Source organism: Acinonyx jubatus, chromosome C2, assembly GCF_027475565.1.
Source record: "Acinonyx jubatus isolate Ajub_Pintada_27869175 chromosome C2, VMU_Ajub_asm_v1.0, whole genome shotgun sequence".
NCBI lineage: Eukaryota > Metazoa > Chordata > Mammalia > Carnivora > Felidae > Acinonyx > Acinonyx jubatus.
Genome location: NC_069384.1, coordinates 95,545,513 through 95,557,833, shown reverse-complemented (window position 1 = coordinate 95,557,833; position 12,321 = coordinate 95,545,513). Strand labels below are relative to the sequence as shown.

The 12,321-nt window shown below is 35.4% G+C and overlaps 1 long non-coding RNA gene across 1 annotated transcript in view; it reads left to right on the top strand.

Moving 5' to 3' along the window:
* Window positions 1-6,164: 6,164 nt before the first annotated feature.
* Window positions 6,165-12,321, top strand: part of LOC113599886 (uncharacterized) — a 42,657-nt gene continuing 36,500 nt past the window's right edge. The window contains exon 1 of the long non-coding RNA XR_008297835.1: window positions 6,165-6,984. This is a non-coding gene — a long non-coding RNA (uncharacterized LOC113599886). The remainder of the gene's footprint in view (window positions 6,985-12,321) is intronic.

The window sequence follows — 12,321 nt, the reverse complement described above, 5'->3', positions numbered from 1 at the left end:
TGGTTTTCCCATCTGAAAGTGAGGGTAAAGTCACTTGAAATAACAGCCTTTCTAAGTCTAAATTGAAGATTGTTTTTCAGGAAGTTTTTTTTAAGATGGATATTTTCCCTAATTCATGGAAAACAGCTCATCAATATTCTGATATTTGGGATTACTAAATCAGAATCACAGCAGTACCTTAAAAATAGTATCATCATTTTCATATTAGTTTTTTTTAACTTTTTTTTTGCATCTATTTATTTTTGATAGAGACAGAGCACAAGTTGGGGAGGGGCAGAGAGAGAAGGAGACATAGAATCCGAAGCAGGCTCCAGCTCCGAGCTGTCAGCACAGAGCCTGATGCAGGGCTCGAACTCACCAGCTGTGAGATCATGACCTGAGCCGAAGTCAGATGCCTAACCAACTGAGCCACCCAGGCGCCCCCATATTAGTTTTTTTAACCCCAAGTTGAATATGGAATATTTTAACTTTTGATTCTATCATTTAAACTGTTAATATGAAACATTTCAAACATATGCAAGAGTTGCTGAGTCATTGGGTAAAAACAAATATGATTTTGCAACATATAAAATTCTCCATGTGGTGTTGTACCATTTTGCTTGCTCACAAGCAATATATAGAATGTCTGTTTCTTCACAGCCTTATCAAAAGAATATGTTACAAATTTTGGTGAGAAATGTTATATCAATCGAGTTTTACTTATTTATTTTTAAAGTTTATTTATTTTGAGAGAGTGCGAGAGCAGGAGAGGGGCAGAGAGAGAAGGAGAGAGAGAGAATCCCAATACACGCTGACAGTGTGGAACCTGATGTGACACTCAGATTCACGAACCTGAGATCATGACCTGAGACAAAATCAAAAGCTGGACATTTAACTGACTGAGCCACCAGAGCACCTCTCAATAGAGTTTTAATTTAAATTTTATTATTATGAAATTTTTTGTTATCTTCCCTAATGGATCAGGACTTTTTGCATTTTTTCTTATAAATTATTCATAACTCTAGCTCATTTTTCTATAAGGTTGTTTTTTCTTCTTTAATGTTAGAAATTGTGTGTGTGTGTGTGTATGTGTGTGTGTATGTATGTATGTGTAGATAGATAGATAGATAGATAGATAGATAGATAGATTAACTCTTTGTTGTGAATCATTCACCTTAATATGGGAAAGTTTGTCTTTTGTCTTTTTACTTTGCCTGTAGTGCATTTGCCACCAGACTGGTCATCTATCAATATATAAGAAACCATCCCAAAGCTTAGAGACTTAAAACAATTTATTATTCTCTCTTGTGATTCTGATGATTAACTGGGTTCATCTAAGTGACTCTTGTTGCAGATAATAACTGGGCCTGGAGCTCTCTGGACACTCCACTGGGTGGGAATAGAGAAGGTAACCTCTTCATTTACACATCTGCGACCTCAGTGTTCCTCCACATGGATTCGTTCTCCTTGTCTTAGTTAACTTGGACTGCTAACAGAATATTATAAATGAGGTGACTTAAAATTCTTTTTTTTTTTTTCAGTTCTGGCGTCTGGGAAATCTAACATTAAGGTGCCAGCCAATTTGGTTCCTGGAGAAAGCCCTATTTTCTGATTTGCAGGTAACTTTTCTATTATTTTATCCTTTTATGGCAGACAGAGAAAGAGTATGAAAGCTCTCTTGTGTCTCATCTAATAAGGGCACTAGGCCCATCATAAAGTTCCACCCTCCTTTGTATGGCCTTTTTCTCCAACAGGATAATTGGGTTTCTTAGGTGACTGCTGATTTCCCAAAGCAGAGGTTATCAGGTCTTCCTAAGGCTTGGGAGTGATATAACATCACTTCTACCACATCCTATTGGATAAGGCAAGTCATAGGATTAATGCAGATTCCATGTGGGATGAGCAGTACAAGAGTGCAAATCCCAGGGGATATGGTTTATTAGGGGCCTCTTTGGATTATAGATTCTGCATGATTCAAAGTTTCTTGTTGTTTGTGATAAGATATATCTTTTTTTCCCTCTATTTTTTTTTTTTTTAGTTTCAGTCATAATTAGGAATTTATTTCCCATTGTCAAGTTTTAGGAGAATTCATTCATGTTTTTTTTTTCATGCTTGTAGCATGTCATTTTTGACACTTAATTCTCTGATCAATTTTAAGTATTTTTCCTGGTGTATGGTGTAAGGAATATATCTATTTTCCCTTTATATAGCTTTTCAGTTATTATATTGCAACTTTTACAAGTCTATCTTACCCACTGCTTTGAGATGCAGCTTTCATCAAATACTAAACATTTATATGCAGTTAGATATAGTTCTGGATGCTCTATTTTATTGGTTTGTTTATTTATGTGCAAATGAAATGAAATACTTTTTTATTATGAGTCTTTATTATATATATTTGATACTGATAGGGCAAGCCACCATTCATTGCTGTTATTTTCAGGGATTTCCTGCTACATTTTTGTGTATGTGTTCCACTAAATAAACTTTATAAATAAATTGTCTAGATGCAAAAATGAAAAAACAAAAAAACAAAAACAAAATACAGGTGTTTTTGTTTGTTTGTTGCTGTTTTTGTCCTCTGCATTTACTCTGTTAGCGAAAATTAACATATTTATGATGTTAACTCATTTTATCCAAAAACAAACATGCTCTATCTATTTGTTCAATACTTTTGTTTCCCATCAAGTGAAATGTTGGGTTTTAATATCCATATTAAGATAGCTATTAATTTTCTGATTTATTCAATGATTTTACTGAATTTTTTAGTGAATTTATTTTTTGAATGTATTTTCTGCATCTATGGAATTAAATATGATTTTTCTCTTTTGACTGATAAATATGATGTGTGTATTAATGAATTTTCTAATGTTGAATGACCTTACATTTTTGGAATAAATACTACTTGATCATGATATATTGCTTTATAATATGCTGTTGGTTTCTGTGTACTTACATTTTTTATGAATTTGGCATCAATATTCATAGGTAAATTTAAGCTGTAGTTTTATATGCATTTTGTCAGGTTTTGGAATTGATGTTATACTCAATAAAATGTATTTGAAATTACTCTTCCTTTTCAATGCTCTGAAATAGTGTATATAGTAAGGTGATAATCTCATCTGCAAAGGCTTATAGAATTCCATATGAAACCTAAGACTGGTGGGATTTTTGTTGCTGTTGTTCTAAATCAGAAACTATTTTACTATTTGCTTTATTGTTTTTGTATTATAATTAGTCTATCTAGGTTTTCAGCCTCAAATTAGAGGAATTTTGGTAAGTTGTCTTCTATAAGTTTTCCATTTCCTTTAGGTTTTTATACTTATTTGTATCATGCTTTTTGTAAGATAGTGGTCCAGCTTTCCTTTTTATGGTTAGTCCACATTAAAAAAAAAAAAAAAAAATTGGGTGTGTTTCTGTTTTTGTCTTGATTAGGTTAGCTAATGATTTGCTTTTATTTTTTTATCGATTCTTCAGTTTGTTTCTGTTTTTGAACTCATTACTACAAATTCAGTGGCCTTAACTAGAACTAATGCTTGGGTGGTTTCTTTTTCAGAATGTTCCTGGTTATTATGGCTCAGGCTGCCATTTTAATTGCTCATGTCAGAACAATGGAGTCTGCAGTCTGTTTTCTAAAAGCTGTGAGTGCCTTTAAGGTTCCCACAGAAGGAACTGTGAACATGGTAAACAGAGATAACAAGTGGGCATTTCATAGTGTTGACAAGTTTTAAGCTTTAAAAACTGCTTTGGGGCGCCTGGGTGGCTCAGTTGTTTGAGCATCTGACTTCGGCTCAGGTCATGATCTCCCAGTTTGTTTGAGCCCCTCATGGGGCTCTGTGCTGACAGCTCAGAGCCTGGAGCCTGCTTCAGATTCTGTGTCTCCCTCTCTCTCTGCTCCTCCCCTGCTTGTGCCCTCTCTCTCTTTCTCAAAAATAAATACACGTTAAAAAAAATTAAACTGCTTTAAATCATTAAAGTAATACATTCACATTATATCAAATTAGTAAACTGTTAATGATTAGTTTCTTACAATGGATTTCATAGCTCTAATTTAAGTTCTAGATGTCGCATCTAGATGTTGCCATGATGAAGTAATTGAACTTGTTCATTCTTTTTATAACTCTTGTTCAACAATGATTCCATGGTTCCAGGAGCATCTGGAGTAGACACAAGCAGAGGAGTCAGCTGCCATACTTTTTGAACAAAGTTGTTCTTCCTCTGCCTTTAGGCAAAATATAGACAAGTAAGCCATTTATTTCATGTTAATCTAGGCTTAACTCAGAAATGTCTGTTTTCAAGTTCTCCTGAAACATATTTGTATCACTTCTTCATTTGGACTCAATATTTTCATCTAAATAGGAAAAGGAAGAATTATACAATAATTTGCTTTAGACATCAGAGATCCCTGATGGACAACAAAGTTAACAAATTAAGATGTGAGAGCTTAGTCTTTCGAGTTAGCTGTAAATGGCCTAACTCTGTCATATAAAAGATGTATAAACTATTAACTTCTATAAGTTTCAGTTTCAACATATGTAGAATGGGGAAAATAATAACACCTTCCCTTAAAGATTATAATGAGGACTAAATAAGAAGATACATGTATTTAGCACTGAGGCATGTGGCATGGCAAAACTTGATAAATATTAATTATTTAGAGGTAGATAATTTTTTGAGCCTCTTAACTAATATTAATGTAAAAAATTGTTCCCATGTCTTTCAACTTGTTTTTAGGCTCTGGCAAACATATTTCCCGGGAACAAATCTTATTAAGCTTTCTGAAGTTTAGAATTCTCGCCAACTACTCTGAGGTTTCTTAGGTCAGTAAGTATTGAATCAAACGTCTTGTAGTTTTCGTTTGTTTTGTTTTCAAGATCGGAGTAACAGATACAAGAGAGTAAAATATATTTATTCGAAGCCCATAAATTTCATCTTCTGTGTAGCTGCTTATCAAGGAAGATTTTGAGCAGACAGGAGACATCACTCTGGTGAAACAAATCTGTAAAGTGGGTACATTGTTGATCATCGGGAAGGATAGTCATGAGTATTGTCTATGCGGGAAGCTATAATTATGGTCTAGAATTTTTAAAATATAGACTGGGATAAAAATGGAAATGAATGAGCAAAAGATTATTTTGGAAGAATAATTGACTGTTTTAGGCAATTGATTTGGACATGAAGGTGAGGAAAATGAAGGAATCAAAGATGGCTGTAAGTTCTGAACCAGGGAGCCTGGAAGAATAATAGTATTATTGAAAGAAATGAATAAGTTGAGCAAAGCAATCTTTATGAATTCAAATTTATATATAATTAAAATAAAAGAGATAAAGTATAGTTGATTTTTTTTCTATGTGTTTTCAGTAGCAATTGTACAAGAACAAACAGAAGAAACATTGCATTGGATCTTCCTTTGTTACTTATTTTTGAAGATTTATGAGATCAGACAATAGAAGGGTATATATTGTATAAAATTTCCTTATCTCCTTTTGGTTTTACCTTCTTTTTCTTCTCCCTGATTATGAGTTTTTCCTAATGTTGAATCTGTCCATGCATGCTGGACAAGTGTCATACACATGGAACCTAGCCAAATCCAACTCTAGAAGGGGGGTGGGGGACACAGAGAAAGAGAGAGGAGCGAGAGCTAGAGAAAGGAAGGGAGGGAGAGAGGGGGGAGAGAATATGGGTAATTGAAGGGTGAGTAAATTTCATCCCCTTCCCATTGATGAGTGGTAAGCACAGCCTTAAAGAAAGCTCGAGATAGGAAATGAGAATCTATTTTTTGCAGTCAAGCTTAGCTCTCACACACCTTTCTCAGGTCATCTCTCTGGACAGATGACAATTTTAGCATTTAAAGAAATGCATTTGCTTGGATTACATGGTCTCTAAATGTAAACCAAGTACTACTTCTTGATATTCAGCCACAAAAATATTAACCATCTCCAACCATGGAAGAGAAACAGGTTATACTGGACTCCCTAAAAGACAGTTCTATATTGTACTTTATGGATCATCTAAGGAAAATTTCCAAATATTATATTTCACTGACTTTAAAACTTAACTTCTTCTTAAGATGTTAACCTACTATATATATATATATATATATATATATATGTATATATATATATATGTATGTATGTATGTATATATCATATTCTCTCTCTTTTATTCCCTTTCTCCTTCTTTTCTTCCCCTGAATTCCTCATACCCACCTTTGTCATACATTCCCAGGACTTCAACCATTAAGAGCTATATGCGGGGTGCCTGGGTGGCTCAGTCAGTTAAGCATCTGAATCTTGATTTCAGCTCAAGTCATGATCTCACAGCTTGTGGGATCTAGACCCACGTAAGGCTCTGCACTGTCAGCATGGGAGGATTCTCTCTCTCCCTCTCTTTTTTCCCCTCCCCACCCTCTCAAAATACGTGAAATAAACTTTAAAAAAAAAAGAACCATATGAATCACTTTCCATAGATACCCTTATTTACTTAAACAATTTGATTGAAAAACCATTCTTGCTAAATTTAGCTTGAATCTGAAGTTTGAAAACATAGTTTTAGATGTTTAGGGTATTAGAGGGTTTTGGTGAAATCTTTGTAAGACTATAGCTCATCATAGCAAATAAATTTTATCTATTTGAAGATATTTTACATTTTAGTATGGATTTTTCTAGATGACTTATAGAGAATGGCCTTTTATATATTCATTTATCTATATGGCTAAACTATTGTCAATATTCATCTCCATATAATTTTTTCTTGTTTTCTAATTCTTTGCTCTCATCTCCTTCTTTAGTCTTGGGGGAAAAAAATGACCTAGAGCATGTCATTTATTACTTATTCTTAAAGACAACATAGCCTTTTGACACTTCTATTTTCTAGCGTGCCTTCCTGGATTTTATGGTTTGGATTGTGCTCACATCTGTGACTGCAAAAACGGAGCCAGTTGTGATGCAGTGAATGGACAGTGCATTTGCCCAGCAGGTTTCCATGGCAGCCAGTGTGAAAAAGGTATAGCCAGAGCATTTTTAGACATATGGGAATTCTGTGTGACCATGAGATCTTTCCAACTAAGGGCAAAAATACAAACTCCAATTGAAAACATGGAATAATCATCTAAACTTCCGACTTGGACATTAAAGAGACAAGAATTCATTCTACGCCAGTATAGGTGTTCTTTCTGATTTTGCTTCTGATTGATCAAAATGTTTTGCCTCCTATAAATGAAATTGTTTAATATCTCAAAACATCACCAATGCTGTTAACTTTTTTTTTATATTTTTATTTATTTTTGAGATAGAGAGAGACAGAGCATGAGCAGGGGAGGGGCAGAGAGAGAGGGAGACACAGAATCTGAAGCAGGCTCCAGGCTCCGAGCTATCAGCACAGAGCCTGATGCGGGGCTCGAATTCATGGACTGTGAGATCACGACTTGAGCTGAAGTTGGACACTTAACCGACTGAGCCACCCAGGCACCCCAAAAGCTGTTAGCTTTCAGTGGACAAATGATCTCCCTCTGAATGAAAAATATTTCATTAAATGTTTTTAAAAGACTATATTGGGTTCAATGGAATTGAAATAAATATAAGGGTTTTATGAAAAAATATTGAAAGATGTGAATTGGGCTTTTATCACAAGAAAGTAGTGGCAGCCATGAACGTGGATAAATAGATGGAGGTGGGAATTTGGGCTACTCAGTTTGAAACAAAGTATTATAAAGTCCTAAAAGACTCTGATCAGCCTACTTCTAAACAATACCAAACTACATAGTTCTTAGTTAACAACTCTAAGTCCAATTTTACTCTCTATTATGTACAGTCTTGTGCATATCATTACAACAGCCATGATAATAATACTATAATATATAATATAATAATTTGACTTTATGTGAACCAAAATTATTGCCTCTTAAAAAGATTTATATATTAGTCTCATACCATATCCTCATTTGTCACTAGAGCCTTATATATAGTATTTCTTGTCCATCCTTTATTCATTTATTATTTAGTGATTCAATAATGTGCTCTTGTTATGTGCCTGATTCTGCATTAAAATGTGGGAATATAGTGGAAAACATAGAGCTAACAGTCTTCTGAGGAGATACACAATAAATAGCTTTTTAAGGAAAAGTATTAAAATGCCCTTAGTGGACTCAGTCTCTTTCCTTAAATTCCTATCTTCAAAAAGCTTACCCACATTCTGACAGATATAAACCATTGTTGAAATATATAGACCTGTTGAAATATATAAGACCTGAATGTGAAATCGTGTATACAATGCAGCTTCTTTCTGAAAATTCCAAAACTTCCCTCCCTTCTTCTGACCAACAAATATCAGTTTACCATCCCATTTTGTTAGTTGGGACTTAATCTTGAAGAAATTGTATTTTTTTAAATTTTTTAATATGTATTTATTTTTGAGAGAGAGAGAGAGAGAGTCAGAGAGTGCGAGCAAGGGAGGGGCACAGAGAGAGAGGGGGACACAAAATCTGAAGCAGGCTCCTGGCTCCGAACTGTCAGCACAGAGTCCGACATGGGGCTCAAACTCAGGGACCATGAGATCAAGACCTAAGCTAAAGTCGGATGCTTAACCAACTGAGCCACCCAGGCACCCCGGGGAAATTGTATTTTAATCTCAATTTAAGTGCGTCAGTGAAAGCTCAGAGGGTTAATTTTTCAGTATTCCTTGGTAGAGTGTTCACTTGGAATGTTTGGAGACAATTGCCATCAACTTTGTGACTGTGAATGAGAAAGTTCCTGCCACTTAGTAAGTGGAAAATACTTCTACCCACCTGAGAAAACTGGAGCCACATGTGATGCTGGTATGAACCAAAGCACCTCATGATGTCCCTCTGATTCATGGTTCATATGGAGATATACAGACGTTTTCATACTAAAAACATTACTAAATTAGAGAACATTGCCCCACCACTGCTTGTCACCTTGCCTTAGTACAATTAACCAGGGTATATAGCTGTTACATCACAGGCACCCAAATCCAGCACCACAGCTGAGACAGGGCACATTGTAAGTACCTCATAGCAATCCAGTTAAATACCCTCATCACAAAAGTTATTCAGAGAAATAACTAAAATTAAGGCAATTAAGGTACGATCCAAATAGTATTCTTGAGAACTGAGTTCCCACCTACTCATTGTAAATTGAGATGTATCCTTTATTTTCCATTCCACTCACAAGAATGACCTGGAATGTAAAATCCTAAATCTTCACGGAGTGTCTTAAGAAGAGGAGAAAGTAGATTGAATGGATCCTTGATACATCACTTGCTATTTAACTTGATGGATGTTTACTAGATGAAAAGATTTTATATATTTCACTATAGCCCTGAAGGACTGACCCTGCCACAAATTATGATCCAAAGTAGAGCATTTAATCTCAGAATTTACTTTCCTCCTTGCCAGGAAGAAGGGTTGAGGCTACATATTGCTAAGATCATTTCCAGCACTTATCTATGATTCTGTAACTTGGAATTTCAGTAATGCTGAGAAAACCGTAGTAACAGGCTATAGGAGAGTACTTCTTACGCAGCGTCATCTCCCCCACTCCACTTTGCTTCTAAGAAATAGTGGGGGGAAGAAAAGCTACTTTTCGGAATGCCTTGCCCCATCTTAAACACTTTGCATGCATTCATTTAATTCTTACCACCACTCTATGAGGTTGTTGCTATGGTTATTCCTATTTGACAGATGAAGAAATGGAAGCACAGAAAGGTAGTAAGTGGCAGAACCAAGATTTGAACCCAGGCAGACTGTTTTCAGACTTTGGGTAATACTACTAGTGGTCAATACTGTATGTGTGAGTATCTGTATACAGGCCAGAATAAGGAACCTCCAGTAGCTCATCAAGAGTGTTATATCCTTTCCTCTACTTTTTTCTTCCCTTTCTATAGACTTTGAGACCAAGGTAAAGGGGTTATGAATACTGACTTGGAACCTTATGGGTTCTTCCAACTCAGGCACTTGTTGATACAGGCATTGCTTTCTTGCAAAGCTGCTTCATTTAAATGTCTAATCCTTGTGTTCTGCTGCACTGCAGGCTTGTGAATTGAGCGACTGTCTATTTGTCCATCCAGCACATGATAGTCTGTAGCAAATTTTTGTTGAAGGAATTCTGGCTTCTCTTCTCTGCATTCTTCATGGGGTCATGGTAGACAAAAGTCCTGGAACCTTGTCATATCTAAGCTAAATATGTCAGGATAAACATTTACATAACATCTTGGTGAAGCCACAGCATGCATGTCACCAATGAAATGCTCAGGAAAGGCAGAATGCTTGTAGCATTTGTGGTTTAATCTAAATACCGAGAAAACCCACTAGTGTTTATTGAATGCATACTATGTGCCAGACATTTTAATTTATGCTAGGTGACTTTGCAATCATAGGAATTGCTTTTGGTTCTCTATCCGCGTTGTCTAACATGCCTTGTCCATTAACCATAGGTGGCTACTTAATTTAAATTTGGTTTGATTTAAAATTCACCTCAGTTGCACATTACATTTCAAGTGCTCAAGTGGCTACGGTATTTGATAACGCAGTATAGAACATTTTTGTCTTTGCAGAAAGTTCTATGGGACAGCACTCAGAAGTGGCTTAATGCTAGCCACTAAACCAAGAGAGCTGATGGAGAGGCTGGAAATTAAAGCCTCGCTCTATGGACTTTCCATGGACAAAATTCCTGTATCACATAGGCTCTTTCATCCACAAGTAATTACCACGTGACAGTGGATCATGTGTACTAATGTGTCCATTCTCAGTGGGCACTTCAAGGCCCCTCTTGTCACGAGCTCTTTGGGATACCCACAGCCTACACAGATGTACTACAGGGTCTTTTATTTGCATTTTTATTTTCAATTAGGCACAGTTCATCTGTGATATTAACTGTGAGCAGCTGTGTCTATGCAGGCACTATAAAGATAAAAGACCTCATTTTAATTTGAACTCTGGTAAAAGACCCATTAAACAGCCATAATGTTAATTCATAAAAGAATGTAGCAGCTTTTTATTGGATTATTTCCCCACCCTCTTGGTAAATTAACATTTGCAGACATTCAAACAGATGTCTTAAATACACATCGTTATTAACATGAAAATGTGGTATTTTTATAAATTAAAATCAGATTCTGAACTGCTCAGGAGAGATCCTGATTCATAACTCCTTTACAAACAAGAACACTTAGGTCTTACCACCAAACTTCCTCCCACACACTGGGCAGAGGTGAATGCGTTAGTTTGAATTTGAAATGACAGAATTCTTTTTTAACTTCATAAAGTTTGGAGTTTTAAAGAAGAGATTTATTTCAGAGCAGCATTTACATCACCTCCAAAACTCCTTTACCTACCTGTTGTACCTTCCTTTAGGAAAGAGTTGAATTACTCTATCAAAGCGATTAATTACAAAATTGATTTCTCAGTCTCCATTTATACCATATTTAAAATCTAAGTAGTTAATTACTTAAGGCAAGAGCTCTAAAGCACCTCTTAAGCAATCTTCATTGTCCAAGAGAAAAAAAAAAATCCAACTGCTCGTGGTAAATTTAGGTTGACTCTCCCACCCAGCAAAGAGAATTTTGAGGTACTAAAGAAATGTTTAACAAAATTTTGCCTACAGACTCAAGACTTGCTCTAGTATCTATTTATCTATCATCTATCTATCCACACACAATTATATATATGTTATATATTTTTATTATGTATGTTATATATTTTTTATCTATGTTTTATATTTTTATTATATATATGTATATATTATTTTTTTTTCTAAATTTTCCACTTTCCAGTGTTCTAATTTCTTATTTGGTCTTTCTTCTATATGTACGCTTGATACTTTGTCCTTCTACATAATAGTGGAGAATGACCAAAGGGCAACAGACGAGAACTTAGAAATCCAGCTCCACCATTCACCTGGGATATAACATGTACGAAGATTTCTTAAGCCACAGCGAACCTTGGTTTATCTCTTTCCAGAATGAGAGGGCTTACCACACTGCCTTGCCTGCCTCACAAGTGTTTGTTAGAACCAAATGAAATAATGTATTAGGAACCCATTTTGTAAACTGCATAGAGCGAGGTGACTGTTATTACTACAAGTTACATTTCTCTGATCCTTAAATATTGGTAAATTTATTTAATTCCTAGTCTTGCCAGTGTGACTGGAAAGTATGAATCGATTTTCTGTTTCCATGGGCTGGACTGGGCTGGACTTTCTCCCTAACCTCACAGTCCTTCAGAGACAGAACCTGTTAATTCTCTGCTAATTCTCTTCTGGACTAATACCAAACACCCAGACTGGGGTGTGATATTTGAAGGACCCCTTTTAGTCCATCTTTAGT